The sequence below is a fragment of the Balaenoptera acutorostrata genome, chromosome 6, assembly GCF_949987535.1.
Source record: "Balaenoptera acutorostrata chromosome 6, mBalAcu1.1, whole genome shotgun sequence".
NCBI classification, from domain to species: Eukaryota; Metazoa; Chordata; class Mammalia; order Artiodactyla; family Balaenopteridae; genus Balaenoptera; species Balaenoptera acutorostrata.
Window position 1 is genome coordinate 114,921,558 of NC_080069.1, and position 26,046 is coordinate 114,947,603.

The window sequence follows — 26,046 nt, forward strand, 5'->3', positions numbered from 1 at the left end:
CCAATTTTCTCATTAATACAGATTTAAAAATCCTCAACAAAATACTAGCAAATGGAATCCAACAATGTAAACAGAATTATACATCATAACCAAATGGGATTTATTCCAGGTATGCAAGGCTGGTTTGTCATTTGAAAATTATTAACATAATCCATCATATCAACATGCTAAAGAAAAAAAAACCACTTGATCATATCAATAGATGCAGAAAAAAGCATTTGACAAAATCCAACACCCATTCCCAATAAAAACTCTCAGGAAACTAGGAATAGAAGGGAACTTCCTTAATGTGATAAACAACATCTGCAAAAAACCTACAGCTAACACAAAACTTAATGATAAGAAACTCAAAGCTTTCCTGGTAAGATCAGGAACAATGCGAGGATGCCCCTCTCACTACTGCTTTTCAACATCACACTGGAAATCCCAGCTATTGTGATAAGACAGCAAAAAGGAAAAAAAAGATATACAGATTGGGAAGGAAGAAATAAAACGGTCTTTGTTCACAGATGACAAGATCGTCTATGTAGAAAATCCTAAAGAATCAACAAAAAACTCCTGGAACTAATAAGCAGTGATAATAAGGTTTCAGGATACAAGGTTAATAAACAAAAGTCAGTCACTTTCCTATATACCAGTAATGAACAAGTGGAATTTGAAATTAAAAATACATTACCATTGGGCTTCCCTGGTGACGCAGTGGTTGAGAATCTGCCTGCCAATGCAGGGGACACGGGTTTGAGCCCTGGTCTGGGAAGATCCCACATGCCGCGGAGCAACTGGGCCCGTGAGCCACAATTACTGAGCCTGCGCGTCTGGAGCCTGTGCTCCACAACGAGAGAGGCACAATAGTGAGAGGCCCACGCACCGCGATGAAGAGTGGCCCCCGCCTGCCACAACTAGAGAAAGCCCTCGCACAGAAATGAAGACCCAACACAGCCATAAATTAATTAATTAATTAATTAATTAATTAAAAAAAATACATTACCATTTACAATAGCACCTCCCCAAATGAAATACTTAGGTATAAATCTAACAAAATATGTACAAGATCTATATGAGGAAAACTACAAAATTCTGATGAAAAAAATGTCAAAAAAGTACTAGAGAGATATTACATATTCATAGATAGGAAGAGTCAATATCACCAAGATACCAGTTCCTCCCACCTTGATTTACAGATTCAATGCAATCCCAATCAAAATCCCAGCAACTTATTTTGTAGATATCAACAAACTGATTCTAAAGTTTATATGGAGAGGCAAAAGACCCAGAATGGCCAATACAATATTGAAATAAAAGAACAAAGCTGAAGAACTGACACCATCTGACTTCAAGAATTATTACGAAGTCACAGTAATCAAGACACTGTGGTATTGGGGAAAGAACAAATAGATTAATGGAACAGAATAGAGAGCCTAGAAACGGACCCACATAAATACAACCAAATGATCTTTGACAAAGGAGTAAAGGCAATAAAATGTAGCAAAATTAGTCTTCAAGAAATGATGCTGGAACAACTGGATATCTACATGTAAAAAAAAAAAAAAAAATCAATCTACACACAGACCTTACACCCTTAACAAAAATTAACTCAAAATGGATCACAGACCTAAACGAAAAACAGAAAACTATGAGACTCCTAGAAGATAACACAGGAGAAAACCTAGATGACCTTGTGCATGGCAATGAATTGTTGGGTACAACACCAAAAGCATGATCCATGAAAGAAATAATTAGTAAGGCTAGACTTCATTAAAATGAAAAATTTCTGGTCTGCTAAAGACAATGTCATTAGAATGAGATGACCAGACTAGGAGAAAATATTGGTAAAAGACACATCTGATAAAGGACTGCTATCCAAAATTATAAAAGAAACTCTTAAAACTCCACAATAAGAAAAAACCCTCAACAATAAGAAAATGAACAACCAAATTAAAAAACAGGTGAGAAACCTTACTAGACACCTCACCAAAGAAGATACAGAGATGGCAAGCAAGCATAAGGTGTTCAACATCATCTGTCATTAAGGGAGTGCAAGTTAATATGACAAGATATCACTACACACCTGTTAGAAAAAAACACCACACCAAAGAAAAAAAAGAGAGAGAGAGAGACAATATCACATGCTGGGGAGGATGAGGTAGAGCAACCGGAATCCTCATTCCTTGCTGGTAGAAATGCTACCTTGGAAGACAGTTTGGCAGTTGTATACAAACTAAACATACTCATACCATATGATCCAGTAATCACCCTTGGTATTTACCCAAATGAACTGAAAACTTATGTCCACACAAAAACTTACATACAGATGTTTATATATAGCAGCTTTATTCATAATTGCCAAAACTTGGAAGTGGCTAACATGCTCTTTGGTAGGTGAGTGGATAAACTGTGGTACATCCAGACAAAGGAATTATTATTCAGTGCTAAAAAGAAACGAGCTATCAAGCTATGAAAAGACATGGAGGAAACTTAAATGTATATTACTAAGTGAAAGAAGCCAATCTAAAAAGGCCACATACTGTATGATTCCAACTGTATAACATCTGGAAAAGGCAAAACTATGGAGACAGCAAAAAGATTAGTAGTTGCCAGTGGTTAGGAAGGAGGAAGGGAGGGATGAATAGGCAGAGCACAGAGAATTTTTAGGGCAGTGAAACTATTCTGTAACATACTGCAATGGTAATACACATCATTATCTATTTGTCAAAATCCACAGAATGTACAATACCAAGAGTGAAATCTAAAGTAAACTATGAGGACTTCCCTGGTGGTCCAGTGGGTAAGACTCCGCACTCCCAATGCAGAGGGCCTGGGTTAGATCCCTGGTCGGGGAACTAGATCCCACATGCATGCCGCAACTAAGAGTCCACATGCTACAACTAAGAAGTCCACATGCCGCAACCAAGAGTCCGAATGCTGCAGTGGAGATCCTGCGCGCCGCAACAAAGACCCCCCTGGCGCTACATGCATGCATGCATGCATGAATGAATGAATATATTTTTAAAAAGAACAGTGGCTGAAACCAGCAATGATCATTTTATTTATAAATAAATAAATAAATAAATAAATAAATAAACTATGGATTTTGGGTGACAATGATGTGTCAGTGTAGGTTTATCAACTGTAACAAATGCATCACTCTGGTACTGGATGTTGATAGTTGGTCGGGGGTCATGCACGTTGGGAACAGGGAGTATACTGGAATTCTCTGTACTTTCCACTCAATTTGGAGGTGAACCTAAAGCTGCTCCAAAAATAAAGTTTATTAGTTAAATAAAATACATATGAAAGAAAAAATACTAATTTTCTAACTTTTCAAGTATTAATAGCTATTGCCTTTAGAAGCCTGGAGAAAAAAGGGTGGTAACAATTTTTACAAAGAAGAAAACCATATATTCACAATTTTTGAAGTTAAAAAAGGCTCCCTTAAAACTGCTTAAGTGAATTAATCCCTGCCATGTTTTGTCAGTGGGCACTTATGACTCTAATGGGAATGGTGACCATGTAAACTTCTAGAAAGTGTGTAATTTCAGTGGCAGGTATCTCCTGAACATGACCTCTCTATATATTTAAAAGGTTAATAGGGACTTTCTTGGTGGTCCAGTGGCTAAGACTGCGCTCCCAATGCAGGGGGCCTGGGTTCAATCCCTGGGTCAGGGAACTAGATTCCACAAGCCACAGCTAAGACCCAGCGCAGCCAAATAAATAAATAAATATTTTTTAAAAATAATAAAGGTTAACAGACCTGCTTGGAGAGGCCTAGTAGTAATTACAAATGGTAAGTCAGGCCAAAACACTGGCCACCAATGGCCTGCCTCTGAACCATAGCCCTTGGGGTTACCATATCCCTAGGTTCAGCCCTCTGTGACCTGGAATTCAGCTCTGGCTTCTTCCTGTGATACAGTCTGACCCCACGTGGGCTCAGCCCATAGCCAAGTACCTTTTTGCCCTACCACCTTCTGCCCAGTAACCATGTGGCTCTGGATCAGTGGATATTCCAAATCTCAACAGCCCTAGGTCCCTCAATGTTACAATCAGCTCCTGAAGATTTTGATGCCCTGAATTAATTTTAAATGATGTTGAAGTCACCATAACACAACTCTGAACTGAATCTCTTTTTAAAGTTAAAATGCTCAAGAATGATTTGATACTTTAAAGGGAAAAAAGTCTGTCCTAAGGGGTATAATCACCACCACCATTCTCTGAACACTGGCAATGCCCTTGAGAGGCACTGGAAGTGCGTTAGTGAAGATAGCAAATAGGTAATACAAAGAGACAGCTTTGGAGCCACACCAGAACAAAAACAAAAACAAAATCCATACACACCAAAAACAAAACAAAACAAAACCCCACAAAAAACCTGAGTTAGATTACTGGCTCTGTCTTAGGAATCTTGAAGAAGCTACTTAACCTCTCTGTACCTCAGTTTTCCTCATTTGTATAAAGGAGGATATGACAATGCCAACTTAGTAAGGATGTTATAAGAATTCAAAGTAACAGTTTTGCAAAGTCCCATCTTTACCCTTGATGTGATACATGGGAAGACAAAATGGGGGAGAAAAAGTAGGCCTTATCATATATCTAAAGAAATTATCCAAAATCCCTGCTTTAATTATATAATCAAATGACTAACACTGGACCAGTCTCTTCACAAAAAAATGAGCATTTTCTTGGCAGCCACAGGAGTAATGGTTTATGACCCATGCCTTCGACCCAATCCTACCCGGTGATTTTACCCTTTTCCCTAGCAGACACTGGGGCACCTGACTATTTTTGCCTACCCAAGAAACAAGGAGGTCCAGAAGCTTTGGAGAGCCAACCCAGTTCAAGCCCAAAAGAGAAATAAACCTATGTCCAAGTCATGTCCAAGTCATGGCAGAAGAAAAAAAGGAAAAACAAAAACAAAAACAAAACCCAGCGGGTTAATAAAGGAAACTAGCAGAAGATTAAACTCCTGTTTTTCACTGAAAAGCAACTGCATAAAGACTAAAAACATGAATCTATACTGATTAAAAAAGTGTTGCACATATGGTCAACTTATCTTTGATAAAGGAGGCAAGCATATACAGTGGAGAAAAGACAGCCTCTTCAATAAGTGGTGCTGGGAAAATTGGACAGGAACATGTAAAAGTATGAAATTAGAACACTCCCTGACACCATGCTCAAAAATAAACTCAAAATGGATTAAAGACCTAAGTGTAAGGGCAGACACTATAAAACTCTTAGAGGAAAACATAGGCAGAACACTCTATGACATACATCACAGCAAGATTCTTTTTGACCCAGCTCCCAGAGAAATGGAAATAAGAACACAAATAAACAAATGGGACCTAATGAAACTTAAAAGCTTTTGCACAGCAAAGGAAACCATAAACAAGATCAAAAGACAACCCTCAGAATGGGAGAAAATATTTGCAAATGAAGCAACTGACAAAGGATTAATCTCCAAGATTTACAAGCAGCTCATGCAGCTCAATAACAAAAAAACAAACAACCCAATCCAAAAATGGGCAGAAGATCTAAATAGACATTTCTCCAAAGAAGATATACAGATGGCCTACAGACACATGAAAGAATGCTCAACATCATTAATCATTAGAGAAATGCAAATCAAAACTACAATGAGATATCATCTCACACCGGTCAGAATGGCCATCATCAAAAAATCTAGAAACAATAAATGCTGGAGAGGGTGTGGAGGAAAGGGAACACTCTTGCACTGTTGGTGGGAATGTAAATTGATACAGCCACTATGGAGAACAGTATGGAGGTTCCTTAAAAAACTACAAATAGAACTACCATATGACCCAGCAATCCCACTACTGGGCATATACCCTGAGAAAACCATAGGTCAAAAAGAGTCATGTACCAAAATGTTCATTGCAGCTCTATTTACAATAGCCAGGACATGGAAGCAACCTAAATGTCCATCGACAGATGAATGGATGAAGAAGATGTGGCACATATATACAATGGAATATTACTCAGCCATAAAAAGAAATGAAATGGAGGTATTTGTAATGAGGTGGATGGAGTTAGAGTCTGTCATACAGAGTGAAGTAAGTCAGAAAGAGAAAAACAAATACAGTATGCTAACATATATATACGGAATCTAAGGGAAAAAAAAAAAAAAGGCCATGAAGAACCTAGTGGCAAGACGGGAATAAAGACACAGACCTACTAGAGAATGGACTTGAGGATATGGGGAGGGGGTGGGGTGAGATGTGACAGGGTAAGAGAGTGTCATGGACATATATACACTACCAAATGTAAAATAGATAACTAGTGGGAAGCAGCCGCACAGCACAGGGAGATCAGCTCGGTGCTTTGTGACCACCTAGAGGGGTGGGATGGGGAGGGTGGGAGGGAGGGAGATGCAAGAGGGGAGAGAAATGGGAACATATTGTATATGTATAACTGATTCACTTTGTTATAAAGCAGAAGCTAACACACTATTGTAAGGCAATTAAACTTCAATAAAGATGTTTAAAAAAAAAAAAAAAGTGTTGCAGGTGGGACTTCCCTCGTGGTGCAGTGGCTGAGAATCCGCCTGCCAATGCAGGAGACATGGGTTCGATCCCTGGGCTGGGAAGATCCCACATGCTGCAGAGCAACTAAGCCCATGTGCCACGGCTACTGAGCCTGCGCTCTAGAGCCCGTGAGCCACAACTACTGAGCCCGCGTGCTGCAACTACTGAGCCCGCGTGCTGCAATTACTGAAGCCCGCATGCCTAGAGCCCGTGCTCTGCAACAAGAGAAGCCACCGCAATGAGAAGCCTGTGCACTGCCACGAAGAGGAGCCCCCACTCACCTCAACTAGAGAAAGCCCACGCACAGCAACGAAGACCCAACACGGCCAAAGAAACCCAAAAAAAAGTGTTGGAGGTATCCTACACAAACCCCACACTACACAGGAATAAGAAAGCATCTTTATTTCCACAGTGTTGGGTTTTCAAAGGCTTCCATCCTATGACATAACCCTTTATTCTTAAAGCCTAGGAATGTCCCCTTCTACACAGTCTCATCAACTTAGAGCTCCAATTCGGCTCTGAGGTGAAGGTACAATTTTTTTTTTAATTTATTTATTTTTGGCTGTGTTGGGTCTTCGTTTCTGTGCGAGGGCTTTCTCTAGTTGCAGCAAGCGGGGGCCACTCTTCATTGCGGTGCACGGGCCTCTCACTATCGCGGCCTCTCGTGTTGCGGAGCACAGGCTCGAGACGCGCAGGCTCAGTAGTTGTGGCTCACGGGACTAGTTGCTCCGCGGCATGTGGGATCTTCCCAGACCAGGGCTCGAACCTGTGTCCCCTGCATTAGCAGGCAGATTCTCAACCACTGCGCCACCAGGGAAGCCCGAAGGTACGATTTTTAAAGGTAGGTATAATGTAGCTTCTGTCCCAACCTCAGCCACTACCTGACTTTGTGATTGTTTAAGAATCATTTCTAGGGCTTCCCTGGTGGTGCAGTGGTTGAGAATCTGCCTGCTAATGCAGGGGACACGGGTTCAAGCCCTGGTCTGGGAAGATCCCACATGCCGCGGAGCAACTAGGCAGGCCCGTGAGCCACAACTACTGAGCCTGCGCATCTGGAGCCTGCGCTCCGCAACAAGAGAGGCCACGATAGTGAGAGGCCCGCGCACCGCTATGAAGAGTGGCCCCCGCTTGCCGTAACTAGAGAAAGCCCTCGCACAGAAACGAAGACCCAACACAGCCAAAAATAAATAAATAAAATTTTTTTTTAAAAAGAATCATTTCTTCTCTCTGAGCCTCAATGTTTCTTTTCTGTAAAATAAGGATAATACACAAAATAGTTTTTTGGGGCACTGTAACTGTTCTGTGTCCTGATTGTTCTGTATCCTAATTTTAAGAAATAAAAATAATAAATGAAAACAATAGGGATAATAACTTTCCCCTCACAGAATTGTCGTGAGAATTAAACTAAAACCTATGTCAAAAGGGCCTAGAGGGCTTCCCTGGTGGTGCAGTGGTTAAGAGTCTGCCTGCCAATGCAGGGCACATGGGTTTGAGCCCTGGTCCAGGAAGATCCCACATGTCGCAGAGCAACTAAGCCCATGCACCACAACTACTGAGCCTGTGCTCTAGAGCCCGAGCACCGTAACTACTGAAGCCCATGTGCCACAACTACTGAGTCTGTGCTCTAGAGCCCGAGCACCGTAACTACTGAAGCCCATGTGCCACAACTACTTAAGCCCACGCACCTAGAGCCCATGCTCCGCAACAAGAGAAGCCACCGCAATGAGAGGTCCGTGCACTGCAATGAACAGTGGCCCCTCCTGCTGCAACTGAAGAAAAGCCTGCATGCAGCAACAAAGACCCAACACAGCCAAAAAATAAATTAAATTAAATTAGATTAAAGCGGGGGCGGGGGGGGGGCGGGTAGAGCAGCAGTCCCCAACCTTTTTGGCACCAGGGACCAGTTTCCTGGAAGACAATTTTTCCACGGACCGGGGCGGGGCTGGGGGGGTGGAAATGGTTCAGGCGGTAATGCGACCGATGGGGAGTGATGGGCAGCGGCAGATGAAGCTTTGCTTGCTCTCCCGCCACTCGCCTCCTGCTGTGCAGCCTGGTTCCTAACAGGCCGTGGACCGAGGGTTACGGACTCCTGGCCTAGAGTACAGCGCATGGCTGGCTCATAGTAAACAACAGGCATTAATTCCCTACCCTTCCCCTTTGATATAGCCTTATCCTCCAGCGGGAGAGGAGGACATGATTTCTCCCTTCAGCAAAATTAACTCGACCAGTACCGTAACCAGGTCAGAAAACAGCACGGCTGGACTCAGACACTAGATATATTTCCTGTCTTGTATCTGAGCACTGACTCCAACTTACACTGCAACAGTTTGCTTTTGAGAGGCCACATTCTCACTCTCATAAGCTAGGTATCACACAGCTAGTATTTTAAGAAGCCAAGATTAGCTCAGGGGTAGGCTGAGTAATGAGATACAAGTGCTTTGGGAAATCTGCTGGTTCCCAGTACAACTAATGAGTAATAACAACTGCATTCTGTCCAAGATATGGAAGACAACGCCAAGTGGCCAACAGGTCTTTGAAAAAGGCAGAGGACGTGATCAGAGGAAGAATATTTCTGTCCCATCCTACAGCATCTGCTTTGAAAATTTACATTTTATATAATCATTATTAAAGGTCATTTATGGTGTTTCATTTTTGTTCAGTTTCACTGAAGATTATAATCACTAGTAAAACTATACAATGTGGTAACAAGTAAGGGCTTTGGAATCATTAGCAATAGTTTAAGTCCCAGCTCTGCTACTTCCTTGCTATGTGACAAATGACAAGTCATAACTTCTCCGAGCCTCAGATTTCTCCCCTACAATGTTTTTTCAAAGTTCAGATTGTCCCTTCAGTGGGTTTTAAAATCAATTTAGTGGCTTGTAAATAATATTTTTTAAGTAAAAAAAAAAAAAAAACAGATGACTACATGTAATAAGGACAAGTACTATACCATGAAAGTATGGTTTCAGATATAGATATTGATACATAGATATATATACAAATACATGTATAATGGATTACAATATAAAATATCTTTCTTACAGAGGATAATGGTCAAAACAATTTGAACGCAACTGACCTATAAAATGAAACTATCAAGTGTGTAATGTTATGTTCGCTATTTTTCACAGTATTTTAAAAAATCAAATAATATGGGATAAATGTTAGCAATTAACCTTACTAGAGTCAGAATATCTGAATACAACCTTATTTAAGAATACTGGGAAGGGGGGACTTTCCTGGTGGTCCAGTGGTAAAGAATCTGCCTTACAATGCAGGGGGCGTGGGTTCGATCCCTGGTCAGGGAACTAAGATCCCACATGCCGCGGGGCAACTAAGCCTGCAGGCTGCAACTACTGAGCTCGTGAGCCTCAACTAGAGAGCCTGCATGCTGCAAACTACAGAGCCCACGCACCCTGGAGCCTGCGCGCCACAACTAGAGAAGAGAAAACCTGCACACCACAACTAGAGAGAAGCCCGCGTACCACAAAGAAGAGCCTGCACACTGCAACGGAAGATCTTGCATGCCTCAACGAAGATCCCACATGCCACAACTAAGACCTGATGCAGCCATACATACATACATAAATAATCTTTAAAAAAAAAAAAAAAAAAGAATACTGGCAAACGGACTTCCCTGGTAGTCTAGTGGTAAAGAATCCGTCTTCCAACGCAGGGGACGCGGGTTCGATCCCTGGTTGAGGAACTAAGATCCCACATGCCATGGGGCAGCTAAGCCTGCGTGCCACAACTACTGAGCCAGCGTGCCTCAACTAGAAAGAGAAAATAGAAGGAAGCCCGCACGCCACAGTGAAGAGCCCACGCACCTCAACAAATATCCTGCATGCCGCAACTAAGACCCGACACAGCCAAAAAATAAAAAGAATACTGGGAAAGTTCCTCTTTACTTGTCAATTTCAGATTCCCATCAGTATGCCCTTAAGTATATCATATAAATGAAACAGCCATCATCAACTGCCAAGAACACGTCCTTCAAAGTTACTGACACAGAAAGATCAGGTCTAATTAAGAACTGAATTTTAGCCTAAATTAATACAGAAAACCAGCATACAAAACCCTATCCACACAACAGTGATGTTGTGAAAACAACAAGAGACTCCTGTTGAATGAGCCCTCTTTGATGTGGAAAGAGCAATGAAACCAATGGTTGCCCCAGCATTCTTGTAAAAGAAGTATCATTCTGCTAGGACACCTAGAGCTGGCCACTAACATGTGAAAGCCTTGGCAAAGTCTCCAGCTTGGGAAGGACTCCAGTTAAAGGTAGTGTCAGGGGAATTCACTGGCAGTCCAGTGGTTACGACTCTGTGCTTCCACTGCAGGGGGCACGGGAACTAAGATCCCGCATGCCTCCCAGAGCAGCCCAAAATAAATAAACAAATTAATTTAATTTAATTTAAAAAAAAAAAGGTAGTGTCAGGAGGACTCTTCTGCTTAAAACCTTCCAATCTCCTACCTTTGGGGAAAAATCCAAATTTCTTATCACAGCTCACAAGGCCCTACATGATAGGATCCCATCCTACCTCTCCAACATTATCTCCTACCTGCATTCACTCCACTTTAGCCATGCTACTCTTTCTGCTCCTCAAACACACCAAACTCAATCCTACCTTAGAACTCATATCTCGTTCTCATCGCTCAGATCACACTTCTTTTAGCTCTTTATCCTCTAGGATTCTTCTTGTCATCGTTTGGCTCTCAGCTTGTATATTTTACTTCCTCAGAGAAGCATTCCTGGGTATTTCCTCATTTAAGGAGTCCCTCATCCAAATCTACCCCCAAGGCATTGTCCATCATCACATTACCCTATTTTATTTTCCTCATAGCATGGTTTCCTGTTTTACTTTATATTACTTTGTAAACTTATTTTTCTGTCTCCTCACTAGCATGCAAGATCCATAAGAATCTGTTCTGGTTTATTCTTGACTCACCCTTGCACCTAGAACAGTATCATTCATATATGTAGGAGGAACATCGATGCATTCGTTCTAGTGCGTTCATTTAACTGCACTTTCAAAATAACCTAAGAAAGAGAATTTATATACATACACAGGAATATCTGTGAACTGAGTTCAACAAGGGGTTGTTCAGCTAAAGATCTATAACGTGCAAAGCTTTCCTCTGAGTATCCACTCATGAACCATCTCTATCACAGGGCTATAGCTCCTGATGCCTAATGAAAGAATCTCTGATTTGGAATCAATGCTTAGCCTTAATCTCCTGCTTCCAAACCCACTGATCATCACCTCACTATGGAGTTTGCATAATGGCTCTGGAGCCAAAAGAGACAAGGGTTCAAATCTCAGTTGTATCTTTTACATGCTGTGAGGTCCTGAACAAGTTATCTATTAAATGAATATAACAATACCTATCTCACAGTTGTTTTGAAAGTTAAACAATGTATATAAAACATCTGTCACAGTGTCTTGCCTATAATAAAAATCCAATAAAATTAGCTATTATTCTATTATTATTCATTAATTCACTTTTTTTTCCAACTAATTTTTATTGATGTCTACTTCCTAAACAAGAGGCACAGGCACAATTCAAAAGGAATTTACTACAGTCCTTGCCCAGGAAGAGCTCACAGTGTAATAGGAAAAGATAAACCCATAAAAAATAAATAGAGAAGAATTATGTTTTAAGTCTCATCCAAGACGGCTGAAAAGAATCTGCCCTTCTCTAGCAAATCTGATATTAGGGCCTAGTTAGTCTCTAAAGTTAAAAGGCATACCAAAACCCTTCCAACTGATAAAATGGAATAGCTTTTAAGATGGGTCAGAACAGCTCTGTAAAGATGCCCCCACAAGATTACAAGAAGAATGGTCAAGAATGATTGTCTTAATAGCCAAAAGGTGTGAGCAACTAAGTGTCCATCGACAGATGAAAGGATAAACAAAACGTGGTCTATACGTACAAAGGAACGGAATATTATTCAATCTTAAAAAGGAAGGAGGGGCTTCCCTGGTGGCGCAGTGGTTGAGAATCTGCCTGCCAATGCAGGGGACATGGGTTCGAGCCCTGGTCTGGGAGGATCCCACATGCCGCGGAGCGACTAGGCCCGTGAGCCACAATTACTGAGCCTGTGCGTCTGGAGCCTGTGCTCTGCAACAGGAGAGACCGCGATAGTGAGAGGCCCGCGCACTGCGATGAAGAGTGGCCCCCGCTTGCCACAACTGGAGAAAGCCCTCGCACAGAAATGAAGACCCAACACAGCCATAAATAAATAAATAAATAATTTTAAATTTAAAAAAAAAAAAAAAAGGAAGGAAATTCTGACACATGCTACAACATGAATGACCCTAGAGGACATTAAGCTAAGTGAAGTAACCCAGTCACAAAAAGACAAGTACTGTATGATTCTACTTCTATGAGGTATCTTGAATAGTCAAATTCATAGAGACAGAAAGAATGGTGGTTGCCAGGGGCTGGGGGAGAAAGGAATAAGAAGTTAATGTTAGGTACAGAGTTTCAGTTTGGGGAAATAAAAATATTCTGGAGATAGGTAGTGGGGATGATTATACAACAATGTGAATATACCTAATGCTACAGACTACAGACGTTAAAATGGTAAATTTTACTTTACGTATATTTTACCACAATTTAAAGAAAAAAAGGAATGATTGTTCTGTAGTTTACAGAAAAGAGAGGGTGTGCATCCCTTCTTTTCTGACTTTGATCATTGTTATATCCCATAGCATATCAACCCAGCTTCTCCAGGTTAAGACAAGAGAAAAACTCCTGGGCAGTCCCCATATGCAGGATGCTGTGTAACATCTAAGAAATTACAAATACTTAAAACATCCAAACCCAGAATTTACAGCAAAATAGACAGGTGCTATACACTGACCATGGATTTATTTCCACAAGTGTAAGAGAGGCAGAAAATGAACCAAAGTATTTATATGTCTAAACACCACTTTAGGATTATATAAGCTAATTCCTTTATTGCTTCAAATTTTTAAAAAAGTGTTAATTTGCATTAAACAAAGCAACTTTCATATACTAAACAAAAATGTCACAACCGACAGTCCAAATAATGGCCTCATTTCCTAGTGGCCCAGAAAGACAGGAAATAATCCCAAGGACCCTAGTTCAGACAGACTAGAGAGAGTAGACTGTGGCTACCTTGCATAAAGGCTATGTCACAGTTCAATGGGATCCTATACTTTGGTAGCTTCCCCCCAGCAGTGCCCTATGTGACTAAGGACTAGGATAAGAGTGACAGCTTCACAAAGGCGATAAGAGGTAAAGCTTCTTCCTAGCACATTCAAAGACTCCAGAATCCAAAACTTAACTTCTCTGCTGTCCATCCATCCAATTTTCATTAAGAGCAATTTGTAGCATCTAGGAAGCTTCAAAGTCAAATGCTACCTTTATTTTTACCTTATCAAACCCACAAAATCACGGCCAGGGTGTGGTCTGGACATGGGCCTTGGTTAAGATCACAAAAATTCTCAAATCAAATAATTGGGTTAAGTTAGAGCAAAGTTCATCAACAATAAGATGACAGAATTCAGGCAAAGTCGGCTTCCTTCTTGCATTTCAGGAAGGCTAGCATTGCTCCTAATACTAGTACATAGGTGTAAGTAACCACTGAGTGGGTAATGCCACCAAACAAAAGCAACACCTTCAAAGTCTCTCTCAGTGACTTGAGGCAGCCAGACACTCAAACTGCCAGTCCTGAATTACGGCCTCTGAATGGTGAGGGCTTCACATTTCACTGATCAGGGCACAGCCCAATCAGAAGACAAACCCCTGCACTGCCAGGGACCAGCAAATCCGCTTTCTTCCAGTGTGCACATGACTGAATGTGCTTCTGTCCATCATCTGGGTCATATATAGTTCAATGCGAGCTGAGCAGACAGGGCTGCAAGGAAATCTGGCGCGGTTCAATACCTCATCTAGTCTGGGTTCCAGTATCTAATTTTTTTTTACTGACAAACTCATTTCTCTACCGGGACAGGATGCTGTGCTGGCTGGGAGTTCCATTTCTACAGCAAGAATCCTATCTGGAAACAGAGAAGTTGTCCTCTAAGCCACAGCAGCTCGAACTTTTTTGATTGTTGTTGCTGCTTTCTCCCATCACCCCCACCCCCTTTTGACAAAGATCCAACTGTAAAAAGTCTTACGTAACAGTTCAGGACTACTTCGGTTCTTTTACTGGGTAAGCACTTTCAATTTTTTTTTTTTTTTTTTTTTTAACTAAAAACCATTTTAACATTGAATCTGTTGAGAGGCTTGACTAAAATCTTTTAAGTAATTTGTGTGGTGAAATACTGTCAGTGGATTTTTTAGTCTCATTTCTGCACGTGCTCCTTTGTTCTCAGAACAGAAGCTTTTTATACACACCCCATAACGCAGCTGGAGAGAGTTATGAAGTCAGTTATTATAAGGAACACAAAGGTTGCTTTGCATTCTTTGCGTTTAGATAATTAATTTTGTATTTGTTTTCTTAAAACGAAGTATTAAAGAAGAGAGAAAGTGAATAAACAAAAGAATAAACTGTTGGAGAATCTAGCAAAGTTTGAAGTTTTTACCACCTTTTTTCTATCTGTAGTTTTGTGTGGCCAAACACTTGTGCTGCCTGGGGCGGTGGGGGTAGAGGCAAGCGTAGACAGAGAGGAACTAAGCCAGACATGGACAAAGGCATGAGCCAAAACCAGACAGTCCTGGCCGTTCGATAGGCCAGCAGTGGGTGAGACAGGTCAGCCAGCTGCAGGGGCGGGAGAGGGGGGAAAGGGGCATGGATGTGTGAGGTGCTCATGCGTGCGATCGTGACTAGATTCTGAAACTGCCAGCCATTTTCCCAGCTATGCTTTGTGCAATCTAAAGGAATGCATCTCCTCTGAAGCAGTCTTGCCAGAGCCCAGTGATAGTGAGGAGTGTGATAAATACCACAACATATGTAATCAGAAAATACTGGGATCTGGGGTGGGCAAAAGGGAATGCAGAGGGTGTGGAAATTTTTTAGTGATCTGGAATGTGTTGAGTGACAGGAAGTGCCCCAAGCTCTCCCCCCCTCAACTCTTCTCAGTCGCGCCTGCTTTTGTCTAACTCTTGTAATCTACACACTACTGCTTACAAAGCTGTCTGAGTTTAAGACAAAAAGAAACATAAAAGGCTCTCCCGTTCCACAGTACCTGCAATATGGAAGGAATGTAAAAAGCATGGCCCTTTAAGCCTGTGGACACTTTTTCAGGTATACAGGAGAAAGATAATATAACAATTTTCTAAGGATAATGAGAATTATGAATTATAGTCAAGCTTCCAAATCTAATTTTTAAAATCCTGATTCTACTATACTTACAAATGCTTAAGTTGGTTCCTAATTTGAAGGAGGCTTGTTTGTTTGGTTAATACATCACATTTTAAGTTGTTTCTATTTTCTCTGTATAAATTTGTGCTTTGGGAGGAAAAAAATGCAAATAAGTAGGATGCTCTGAAAAAAAGGAGATTTTTCCCTTCAATGGTTGGAAAGCATTTTAAAGGGTTGGTTTCTTGGAAAAAGCAGCTCCCTCTCTCTCATTTTTGCATGTATGCTATAAAGATAACTTTATGCCATTATAAATGTAAGGTAGAAAACTTTTGACAGAAAAAAATAGTGTTCTAAGCGAAAAACAACTTAGCATTTTCCCAAACTTCCATATTATCAACAGAAACACTAAAACTTAAGAGAAAAGTAGCCAAATAGTTGAATGGCTAAGTCTACTTTTGGAAGATGAAATGGAAAATTAAGTGTGAATAAAATGATACTTGGGAATGTTTCTACCTCCTACTACAAAAGATGTTAGTGGTCAGTCCAGGAGTTAATCTTTCCTAGTGTGGCTCTGAGCCTTCATGCCGAGCAGACGTTATTCACATGACGATTCGAAAAGTCCATTCATATATCTCACTACCTGGATTTGAATAGAAACCAGACAGCAATTCTTTAGTTCCAGCCACCATTCGCCCCACTGGACAATAGCGATTTGTTAGCACAGAGTCACAGGCTGTGGGACACAAAGCTTGGAGCTGCAGAAAGATGGGGGATTCAGAGAACAGGAAATTACAGGCCCGATGCACTCCTGGCAGCTCTAAGAATACAAAAAAAAAAAAAAAAAAAAGGCAACACAGTGATGCCATGTTTAAGAGCTACTTCTAGCATTTTTAACCACCTCCAATGTCATAAAAGCTCTATTGTTGGAGTATATAAAGTCACGAGTTCCATGTGCTCTCTTTTCTCACTACAGCGAACTTCATTCAATGCCTTGGCATAGTCAGAAAAATCAAAAGCACCCAGAGTCGATTAGTGGTGAGCTCTGATAGAAAGGAGAGGAGCATTTTACAACTAAAATGACAGAGAAAAATATGCTACTTAGTAACATATAATAAAATTAATATATTTTACAATAAAATTAATATATTTTACAAATTATTTCATAAGGCCAGACAATCAAAACGAAACCAAATCTATCAAGACTCCAGGGAAATGAATTTTTCTTCAAAATATCATATGAAATCTACTATTTAATTCCATCAAAAGTTACTTCAGAAGACACATATCAATTTAAAAACGAATCTTACACAGAACATTTCTGAGTTCTGGGTTGTACTTTCCAAAACAAAGAACTAAAATCAAAGCCCTGAGGATTTATTTTGAAATATTAGAAAGGAAAACTAAATTTTCTTTTGTTGGTTATCAAATTATTATAGCTCCCTGGCTAAATTTAGAAACTGTCTCTACTTCCCTCTCTTTAGATATAAAAAATGAAATTAATGGACATTCTAGGTGAGGGGAGAGGGATAATTCTCCAGTCTCAATAAGCAGTGGAAAACAGTACATGGGTTCCTGTCCAGGCCCTCAAGCCTCAACCTGAGCATCAAGGGGCCAGAATGGTGTCCATTTCAACAGGAGTAGCCCCTGCACAAGAAAGCTGTAAATGGTTTTGTTCTTCTGTGATCCATTAGCAAACACAAGTCCCAAATGATATCATACCTGAAATACTCATCAAATGAGATCATGAATAATCAAAAAGTGCTTTGGAAATATGAACTGTTCTACTCTATTTGGTCCTATGGCTTTAGGATAAACACATGCCAAATTTTATGTTGCTGGAAAACCAATCAGCAACTTTTAAACTACTAATTATTGGATTTCCTCAAATTCTATTACTCATCAAACACAAGAATCAATTACTACCTCAAAACTGTGTTATAATCACATGTGGCTATTTTTATTTGAATTTAAATTAGTCAAAATTAAATAAAATTTAGAATTTCGTTCAACAGTTGCACTAGCTACATTTCAAGCACTCAACAGCCCCACATAACTAGTGGCTATTATACTGGACAATGCAGAAACTGGACATTTCCAACTGCAGGAAGTTCTATTGGACAGTACTGATCTAGAGCATATTTATATCCAGAACACCTGTTTTCAACTGCACATCCAGCTAGACATGAAAGAAAGTGATCTCTAAGCAAAAAATACAAATGACAAGACAAGGTAGCTAGCACTACGATACTTGAGAGATGTCTAAAAAGGCATTTTGAAAACAAAGGTTTCATTTTTTTCCTTGGTCTGTAATAAAGGTTATGAAGAATATTAAGACGGTAACGGCAGACAGGTAGCAGTGGCCAGAGTAATTAAAATGTTCCAGAATGGTATTCAGTGTTATGACTACATGTCAACCTCCAAATCTACCATCAAATAATCAGACATGATAAACATGAATATGAGGTCCTTCAATTTGGATGCATTCTCAACCCATCCTATGCCTGCTAGGCGCAAGAAACTGGGTCTTAGGGTCAAGTGGACATGGGTTGGAATCCTGGCTCTGCCACTTATTTACTATGTGATCCTGAATAAGTCACTTCCTCTCTTTGTCTCAGACTTCTCATGTATAAACCACAAATATTAATGCCTTCCTGACAGTCGTTTTAAGGTTCAAGGATCATATATATAAAAGATCTTGAACTGCTCCTGGCACATTGGAAAACACCTTGGAAATGTCAATTCTGTGAAAACACAGTAAGGGCTTGAGGTTCAATTCATTGTCTGAGACTCTTCCCAAACACAGAGAATGGAAATAGAAGGGTTCCAGGCTGATATACAGCACAGGCCATTCTCTGTTTAAATTTTAATTAAAACAAACATGAAGATGAAAGCTGTCAACACTGCACAAAGAATCTCACAAAGTCTTAGAAACAGAAATATTAGATGAACTGATTGAATGAATATAGGAAAATTATCATTTGAAAAGTGAGGTGGAACATCAGATTTTAATATCATGAGGTGTATTTAATACTGATACTAATTTAATGCTATTATGTGTATAAGAATCATTTTCTTAAATTAAGAAATAATATTTCCTGGAGACTTTTTTGGAATAAGCTTTCTACTAATTCTTCTTGGTGATTAAAACAGAAACATGAAAATTCTAATATTACCTATGACTAAGAAATTAAAATAGCCTCCTGCAGGTATGGGAAAGAAAATTCATGTCTTTTAAAATCAAAGCCATACACTTGAAACTAACACAACATTGTAAATCAACTATACTCCAATAAAAATTTTTAAAAATAAAATAAAACCAAAGCCATAGAAGGAATTCCTAGGCAAGATCTGTACTACATCTGTACACTCATTTTAAAGTTGAAAGTAATCTAGCAGAAACTAGAAAAAGTAGGTGTTTCTTAATGATGATGCCAAATAACTGAAAAATGTTGAACATGCCACAAAATCTTTTCAGAGTACGAAAGGCAAGAGATTTTCCAAAGCAAACAGCAGAACAACATATAGGGGAGATAATGTGGTACAGTGTAAAATCTGAATAGGTAGGTTCATAATCCCAGAAACTGGCTGGATTAGATATGACATGAAATTTTAGCTCTGCCACTATCTACCTAGGTGATTTTTAACAAAGTCACTTCCAAGTCTTTGTTACCAGTGGTGGTCCAAAAAACGTATCTATACTGGAGGCTAAATGACAGATAGCAATTTCGATTTGCAAGAGGGTATTCAAATACTTATCAAGCACAGGTTGAATGATGAACAAAATAGATACAGAAGCTGCCCTCTTGGAGATGATAAGCTATTAACTGAGATAACCATGGCTAGAGGCCATCTCATTTAAAAAATGGTAGGGATCTGAGTTCAGAAACTTTGAGAATGGACCCAATGATTTGGAGAAACTGCCATGCCATCCTTCGAAGCTGAACTAACATAGTTCATAAGAATATGAAAGAAGGTACACCCTCAGCTCCGTCTGATTCAAGCAAAGAGAGATGCTAAACTACAAGACCTTAATGGATTTCAAGCCATTATGGAAACAAAATACTGGGTTGGCCAAAAAGTTCCTTCGGTTTTTTAAAATAAAAATAAAAGACATTTTTCATTTTCACTAAGAACTTTATTGAACAACGTATTCACCGTTTTGTTCCACTACCTTCTGCCATTTTTCAGGCAACTTTGTAATTCCATCTTCCCAAAACTTTTTAATCTTTTTAAGCAAAGAACTGTTCCAGGTGCCTTTTACAGTCTTCCACGGAATTGAAATTTTTTCCATTAAGAGAATTTTGTGGGATTTCCCTGGTGGCGCAGTGGTTAAGTCTCCGCACTCCCAATGCAGGGGCCCAGGTTCAATCTCTGGTCAGGGAACTAGATCCCACATGCGTGCCGCAACGAAGAGTTCGCATGCCTCAACTAAGGAGCTGGCAAGCCACAACTAATGAGCCCGCCTGCCGCAACTAAGACCCGGCGCAACCAAATAAATAAACATTTTTAAAAACAACAAATTTAAAAATTAAGAAAAAGACAGAATTTTGTAAAGACCAAAATAAATGGAAATCCGAAGGTGCAATGTCTGGTGAATACGGCGGATGAATCAGAACTTCCCAGCCAGCTGTAACAGTTTTTGCCTGGTCATCAAAGAAACATGTGGTCTTGTGTTATCCTGATGGAAGATTATGCGTTTTCTGTTGACTAATTCCAGATGCTCTTCATCGGGTGCTGCTTTCAGTTGGTCTCATTGGGAGCAGTACTTGTTGGAATTCATCGTTTGGTTTTCCAGAAGGAGCTCATAATAGAGGACTCCCTTCCAATCCCACCATATACATAACATCACCTTCTTTGGATGAAGACCAGCCTTTGGTGTGGTTGGTGGTGGTTCATTTCGCTTGCCCCACAATCTCTTCTGTTCCACATTATTGTACACTATTCGCTTTTCATCACCCGTCACAACTGGTTTTAAAAACGGAATGTTTTTCTTATGTTTAAGTAGAGAATTGCACGTGGAAATATGGTCAAAAAGGTTTTTTTTGCTTAACTCATGTGGAACCCAAACATCAAAGCAATTGACATAACCAAGCTGGTGCAAATGGTTTTCAGTGCTCGAATTGGATATTTTGAGTATGTCGGCTATCTCCCACGTGGTATAACGTTGATTGTTCTCAATTAATGTCTCAATTTGATCAACTTCAACTGGTCTACCCGACCGTGGAGCATCGTCCAGCGAGAAATCTCCAGCATAAAACTGCGCAAACCACTTCTAACACGTTCGATCAGTCACAGCACCTTCTCCACACAATGCACAAATCTTTTTTTGCATTTCAGCTGCATTTTTACCTTTCTTAAAATAATAAAGCATAATATGCTGAAAATGTTGCTTTTTTCTTCCATCTTCAATATTAAAATGGCTACATAAAAATTCAATTTTGATAAGCTGTTTTTTTAAATGCACGCTGATACGAAAGCTGTCACAATACAATCTAACAAAATCATTTCGAATGAGGTTAAAGACAAGTAAGCGCTACTAGAACCATCTTACAGAAAAAAACGAACGAAATTTTTGGCCAACCCAACACCTTCAAACAAACATAGGGTGGTTTTGGTTTCACAGTGACCATTACTCAGATCTGTGGCGAACCACTATCTCATACAAAAATTCAGTCTCCTTTTGATAGGTGATGATTAAAAACAAGAAAATTTCTGGAGGAGAAAGAGTTAAGGGTGTCTGAACACTGAAAAACAATCCAGGAGCAGACCGTGATACATTGAAGCATTAGATGTGATACATATTTCCTTCACTCCCTTCCCTAAGACTAAATTCTTAGCACTTACCATTTCCTTTAATGGCGCATGCTATGACATCATGACCACACAGCTAGCTAGTACTCAACCCATGACTCAGCTAGCTCTTAGCAACCAAGAATATTTCAGACATGGATGATAAACATGAAAAGAAGGCAGGGCTAGGGCTAGAGTCACAACCGGGCTTCTGTAACAATTTATCGTACAAACTAGTACCATGTCTATGAGGTATCTAAATATTAACCTCTCTTCCAATTGGAATTTAGTCTTTGTCGTCATAGGACTATATAAGAAGTTGCTGTTAACAATAAAGTATCTCCATATACCACAATGGCACAATGTTATCTCCACAGAATCTGAGGCTCCCAGTACCTAAATCCCAATCAAGAAATTCCCATTCTGGTTCCTTGACACTTACAGAACTTGGGTTTCCACACAGATTTTTTTTCCCCACCAGCAAGGACCCAATATCACGTGTATTTTGCTTTTCCTTTGTTCACTGAGTATCAATGTCAAGTGGAAAAGAGAGCTGGCAAATGTACTCCGAACAAATTAGACAGTTAAATCAAAAAGGAGGCTCCCAATCTGGTCATCTGTTACTATGACCTAGATTTTGTTAGAAGTATCTCCATTTGGCTTTCTAATAGCATTACATTTTATCAGGCTCACTTCTATGTATAATCCTATATTACTAGAACAGACAATCTCTTCTGCTTGGCCACTTAAAAGCTTCTAGGTATATAGTTCATTCTTTCAAAGGCTATCTGTTGAATGCTTAGTATATGCCAAGCGTTGTTGTAGGCACTGAATATACAATAGCAAACAAGACAAAGGTCCTGTCCTTCAGCATCGTAGTCACAAAGATTGGAATCCAGTCTCAGCTTAAGCACTCACCGACTGCGTGACCCAAGATAAATCTGCCTCTCTGAACCTTAGATACCTCCTCTAGGAGAAAAAAGGGAAAATAATACTACTTCAAAGAACTGCTGTGAAAAATATGTTTGTCAGTGTCTAGCATAGTGCCTGGAATACCACAAATGTTTGACAAACATAGCTAAAGTTTTACAAATAGTGGATATTACTATTATCAATTCTGCATTTATATCCATGTATATGAGAATCACTCTAGTTTTAAAAAAAATAACAGGTTTCAAAGGCTTATGTATATCTAAAATATTTATTTCAGATATTAAGAGCTAAGCAGAGTAAGATCCACTAATGGATGAACTGCTACTTCTGATTATTGAAGAGTTTCTGGTTGTATATGCTAAACACAAGATAGCAAGAATACTATGAGAAAAAAAAAGATTTGGATTCTCAAGTCTACCACAGCCATCAAGCAGGGCAAAGAAAGTATGTCTTTCCCCTAAAGATCATTATGGAAGTCTCATAGAGAAAGAAATGTCTCTGAAAGAAAATTCCTGGTTGACTATAGTGATATACTTTATAAAATAACTTATTTTTTCATCTTATAAACATAGTATGCTTACTGAAGATAGACTGAGAAGCACAAAAAATATGAAGACAAAAAGTTATTCATAATCTAAAAAAAAGTTATTCATCATCCCACTATCTAAAGATAACCACTGTCAATAAATTTCCCTCTAGTCTTGTTTTGTAGTTATCTATTAGTGATTTTTAAAATACCAGGAGTTTTTGTCATTATATTCGTAACACCTGATCTATATAGAAAATTTGAATTAAAAAAATGTAAAGAAAATTTGTCACCTATAACCCCACTTACAGAGAAAATTATTAATATCTTGGTGTAGTTCATATACAATGGAATCAATTCTTTATATACAATTTTATATTCTAATTTGTTCCCTTATAAGCATTTTTTAAAGTCTGTAAAAATGACTTTTTTTTAGATATCCAGGTGGTTTCCAGTTATTTGCTATTATAAATAATACTGTAGTGAACATATTTATACAGAAATCACTAACTACATTTCTGATAATTTTTTTAGTTTGACCAATTTACACTCCTACTAACAGGAACTGATAGCGCCTGTCTAACGCTAAGCTCATGAACACTGAGAATGTGCTATACATAATTAGCTGGTACCCAAATATAATGAAGTTTCCATTTCTTCAATAATGAAAAAAGAAGAGTTCTAAAGGAAAATTCAAAGTGAAATAAGGACAGGAAAATAGAAGAATCTCCCTAGTAAGATAAATTATACACCCTTGAAAATGATAGTCAGTTGACAGAAATCTTGAAAACCTTCCAAAAGGATACAGGGAAGTTGAACATTAGGCTCCCCAAATCTCAGAAGTAAAAACAAATCAAATCAAATCACTCTATCTTGTAGATGTGTTCATTACTTGGAAACAATGACATGAATCAAGAATTAATCCCACCTCTGGGAGAAAAACAACATGGAAAACTGTGGTGATAAATTAAAATGCACAAAATCAGTATTTTCACATCTGAATTATTTTCAAATTTTAGGAGTGAGCAAAGAGCATTAACTATGGATATAAATTTTTGGTTTCCCAAATTTATAATAGAAATTACTATAAATTCTTTTTTTTTTCTTTTTTTGGCTGCGTTGGGTCTTCGTTGCTGCACACGGGCTTTCTTTAGTTGTGGTGAGCGGGGGCTACTCTTCCTTGCGGTGCACGGGCTTCTCATTGCGGTGGCTTCTCTTGTTGCGGAGCATGGGCTCTAGGCTTCAGTAGTTGCGGCACATGGGCCCTAGAGTGTGTGGGCTTCAGTATTGTGGCACGCTGGCTTAGTTGCTCGGCAGCATGTGGGATCTTCCCGGACCAGGAATCAAACCCGTGTCCCCTTCAATGGCAGGCAGATTCTTAACCACTGTGCCACCAGGGAAGTCCTATAAATTCTTACCAAGACAAGAAAATAACCAATAATATCACTTATTCAACAAAGCTTTACTGAATGACAACTTTGTTTCAGGTACTCTTATGTATAAGAAGAGATCCAAAGTCATTAAAAAGAGTTCTTTCCTCAAAAAGCTTGCCTTTAGTATGCTTCCCAATCTGGCCCTCTTACAACACGTAACATTTGCCCTGCCTAACTGCTGAAACATTAAATACTTCAGGCCATGACTAGAAAAAGGAAAACCTTTGAGGACACACACTGTACTGAATGATCAACTTAAAAATCAAAATTTCTTAAGAAAGAAAAAAAAAAAGCCCAAAGTCAATAAAAACCAATTGAATAGATTCCACTTACATGGCCTCATACCAGCACAAAGTAATGTTTACCCAAGTACCTACAGTCAAGAGGAATTCAAGCACTGACAGGAAGAAAAAAAAACTCTTACTTCCCACAGAATAGCTAATAAAATTACTATCATTTTTCATTTCTTTGTAATTTTCCCTGTAAATCCTGCCTAATTTCAGTCTGACAAGACGGATCTCTCCTTAAGAGAAAATGACGCCCCAGGTTTCCTGCAGATATTTGAGAATATGTATATCACACAGAAGAGAAACTGTCGCAGTAACTGCATGGTCCAAAAATGAAAGCTGATCAGCTCAGTGTAAAAGGTCAGATTTCTGGTAAAGCTTCACATCTGCTAAGACTTTGATACTTATATATACCTAATATGTTTCAAAAATACACCCTCCCCAAATAATAGCAAATAACATTTATCAAGGGTCTACTACATGTCAGAACCTGTGCAATGTTTTTCTAAACATGTCATTTAATAATCACAACCATCTAAAGAATCCGGTACTGTTATTAGCACCTATTTTACTGATGAAGATACTGAAGCTTGGAAAGCTTGTCCACTGTCAAAACTGCTAGGAAACAGCACAGTCCAGATGACTGGTTCCTAGGGGAACTGCTCAGTTCACTATAGCAGTTTGATTTTCTGTGGTTTGGTGGGACTTTTTTTCCTCCTTTAAAATTTTTCCTGACAAAGACTAAATTTTTTTCTGCTTCTAACTTTGAAAAGAACTAGTTTCCAGGATCACAAGAATATGGGACAGTACAATGTAATTTTACATATGATGAAAATAGATTTCTGAATGTCAGCAAGTATGCAGTCTAAACTATGCATGGAAGTTTAAAAAATAGCTAGGTATCATTTATTTATTAGGCTTCAAGTCTCCAGAAAAAGTAGAAAGAACTATATAATCTCTCTTAAAAATTTACTTAAGTATAAACAATATAGTCTAATTTGGAGAAATACATTCAGTGTGTGCTAAAATAGACTAGTGTCCATTGCACCAATGCTCTATGCTTATATTGTAATGTTATTTAAAAGGATATATAATATCTTAAAAGAACGGCATCTCTGGATTATTATATGTGAATGTGAAAGCCTGTTGTAAATAGTAAAGCAAAATTATCATTAACATTATTTTAAGGCACTTGTTCTGCTTTAATAGTTCCTAGAAATTCATGGTTACCTTTTGATAACAGATAACTAGAATTCACCAGAAA

General features: G+C 39.1%; 1 protein-coding gene and 1 long non-coding RNA gene across 3 annotated transcripts in view; one reads left to right on the forward strand and one right to left on the reverse strand.

The window, feature by feature from the left end:
- Positions 1 to 26,046, reverse strand: part of NR6A1 (nuclear receptor subfamily 6 group A member 1) — a 216,229-nt gene that overhangs the window by 107,609 nt on the left and 82,574 nt on the right. The window lies entirely within an intron of this gene.
- Positions 14,392 to 26,046, forward strand: part of LOC102998685 (uncharacterized) — a 38,211-nt gene continuing 26,556 nt past the window's right edge. Inside the window, exon 1 of the long non-coding RNA XR_452203.2 lies at positions 14,392 to 14,721. This is a non-coding gene — a long non-coding RNA (uncharacterized LOC102998685). The remainder of the gene's footprint in view (positions 14,722 to 26,046) is intronic.